The sequence below is a fragment of the Myxine glutinosa genome, chromosome 3 (genome assembly GCF_964187855.1).
Source record: "Myxine glutinosa chromosome 3, kmMyxGlut1.1, whole genome shotgun sequence".
In the NCBI taxonomy this organism is placed as follows: Eukaryota; Metazoa; Chordata; class Myxini; order Myxiniformes; family Myxinidae; genus Myxine; species Myxine glutinosa.
In genome coordinates, this window is record NC_136263.1 from 193,267,124 (window position 1) to 193,270,475 (window position 3,352).

The window sequence follows — 3,352 nt, forward strand, 5'->3', positions numbered from 1 at the left end:
CGCATGTTTTGTTTATCGTCGGCACAAGTGTACGCGTCGTGTTTAGGTTTTGTTCCCTTTTGAAGCAGGTAATGCAAAGTCTCCTTTGAAATTTGTCCATTTCATTGCCACGTTCATTTGACAAATTTCTTTCACATCCTCAAATTTCCTCAAGTTCAATTTTGCTTTTTCTAAACACCCACCCCATTTTTGTTGGACTACAAGGTACACAAACCTATGATTGGCTCGGTAGTGCGGTGGGTGAAGACAATTGTGTTGTCTATTTAATTCGATCTCCAGGCCTTGTCAGAATAATGACCTGGGGAGCAGGTGGCCAGTGGGTCCATTTATCCACACAATCGTCATTGGGGCTCTTGATCACCTACCTGCAAGAGGTCATGGAACCACCACCAATATTCACATTGTTTATTTAGGCAGTTGTATCTGATGTTACATACAGTGGGTGAATTGAGGACTAGGCGAAGAGCCTTACAAATAATTTCCTCCAAAAAGATGTTACAAAAAGACCAAAAAGATCCTTACATTTGAAAATGTAAGGCAAACACATTGCTCGACACTACAATGGGAATGAAAACTCACATTGACCTGTTGCAGACCAGAAATAATGCATACGGCCATTGTTTAAAATGCAATGTTTGTGTACTACGAGCACGGCCAGGCCTCCTTGAATGAGTAATTCTATGTGTTGTGTATATATAGCACATCTGGTGTGTAGCCTTTGGATATTGCATGGCTTTGAAGGAGAAAAATATTGATGTCGTGTAACTTATGCATGTTGAAGTACAAGGAGGGTGTCTGCCTGCTCCCCAGCTGAGTGGTACATACTTTCAGTGCTTTTTTCACCTTTATGCAAAGGATATATATATAAATTGTTGCGGATCTCGGATTACGGCGCTCCCCTTACCGAGGGGGGGTTAATCCCCTCGTCTATTAAGCTGGCCGTCCGAGTCCTAGAAGATATCGCGCTCCTTTGCGGGGTTGAGGTTGACCAGGGTGACTGGTCAACGGGTTCCCAGATACCTTTGCCCCCCTCTCCGCAAAGCAGGGCGATACTTCTGCTCGAGCCTCGGACAAGATGGAAGATTGCCGAGCGGTTTAGCAATCCGAAGCTCGAGCCGTTAGCAGTTGACTAACCCGATTCAGAGCGTTGGCCAAATCGTGCCATGTATATCAATAGAGAAATCACTAAAGCGACCGGATGAGAGGAAACCCAAAGAATAAGAAGGAAGAACACAGGTTTATTAATTATGTACAAAACCAAAACCAAGGAAGAAACGAAAGGTAAGACTGTACAGGAAGAGGAAGAAGCAGATACACAGGGCAATCCTTAAACACTCTTATTTTACCACACGCCCAGGACAGTACAAACACACTTACACAAGCTTAGCTCTTTCACGAGCCTCGATTCAGTATACAAAAAAAAAAAAAAAACACGAATGGGGAATAGCAGGTAGAAGGAGAAGGGTCAATCAGATGGTTCCAGGCTCCGGGTCCGCCGTGAAGAATGGCAGGCAGCTTCGCGTGTCGTTGGCGCGCGACCGACCTTATAATTATGCGAGGGGCTGGGATGCCGCGTACATAATCTTCGTGCCAACTCTCTCTCGCCCAACGTTCGTCTCAGAGGGTACCCTCGCGCAGATCGCTCAATGCAGTGACAATCAATCGAGCGCTCCCCGCGCAGTTCGTTCACAATGACCTCCCATCGCGCAGTCCGTCAAAGGGCTTGGCGCTCACGCTTATATGATAGCGCGTTGAAATCAAGCTGCCTTCATAGGGCTAGGCCCACTAACGAGCTCACCTCAGCCCTGGTTGGCTGGTGGGGGCTTACCGGCCACGCCCTGCTGGTGAGTTGACGTGGCCACACCTCGTTCTTGCCGCTCCGCCCCCTTCTTCTCCAAGCCTGACCTCGTGTTCAATGGCGTTTGGAGCCAGCGCTAAGGCAGCGATGACGGCTCAATGCAGCGAACGCTGCTAACCCAGCCACGTGATAATTTGGAGAGAGTGCAAAATGAGCGAAATGGGGCCTATCTTATTTGATTAATGCAATGCAGATTCAACTATTGGGAACAGATCCTTAACTAGAACACATACTAATGAGATAACTAAAGAAGAAGCCTATGGTGTCCTACGTGTTGCAATATGACCTAACTAGGGTGCGACCTTTGATCTTTACACCAAAAATGGGAGTATTTACAGGGGATTATTTATAAGGGATTATTACAATATTTACAAAGTGGAGGGTTCTAAAAACCGCAAATATATATATATATATATATATATATATATATATATATACATATATATATACATATATATATATATATATATATATATATATATATATATATATATATATATATATATATTGTTACGGAACCCAACGTCGGCCTATGGTTCCCCCTTGAGGGGGGATTAGTCCCCTCGATTATTGCTGACCGACGTGGTCCCTGAAGCTGCACCGCGGCCTCCGGAAAGGCCGGTGCACAGCCCCGTTCGTACCGCGGATAAGATGTTACTTGATTGCCGAGCGGTGTTTAGCAACCGCAGCACGAACTGTTACCAAGACTAACCCGATCCTGAACGTTGGCCGAATCGCACCACGTACACTCAATATTGAAACCACTAAAGCGACCGAACGAGAATGAAGAAGAAGTACGGAGGAATAACAGGATTTATTAATTATTTACACAAGCCAAAGCAAAGAGAGCAGTCAAGGTTATATACAGAAAATGGAAGGAGCAGGAGACAGTGAAATCATTAGCTTACCTATGCAAGCTTAATTAATAAACCCCAGGACAACGTGGAAGACGGACGAACATTCACACTTACACGGGAAATGCAGGCAGGAACGAATGGCTTGGAGATGGATGGCTTTGAGAGGCAAGGAAGATTCAGCGGGGACTGGTCACGGTCGGGCCAGAAGGCACCGCCGTCAAGAAGCCGAGCCGCGGCCGTGCGAACTCCCGCGGTCCCAAACTGCGCGGGCGAAGTTCCTTTCTCCGCACTGCTGCCTCGCGCGCTCCTTGCGTTGCCTCGGTCCGTTTCTCCTGCAGCGCGGCACGTGTCACGGCGGCTTGGTCACACCTGCTCATCTCCTGGACTCAGAACTCATCTCTCCTCTCAGCTCATCTCATCTCCGTGGGGAGCGTCCCGCTGCGGGTTATATAGGCCCCGCCCTTCAACCTTTGCGAACCTCCCCCAAGTGTTCTCTCTCCGCCCTCTCAAGCCAAACACCTCGTTCTGGGTTGGTTGAGCGGGGCCGACTCATTCCTCCCCTCTATGACGAGGTGGAGACCCGCCTTTCTTCTTCGTGGTTACCTCGTGCGTAATGGAGTCAAATGCAGCAAACCTG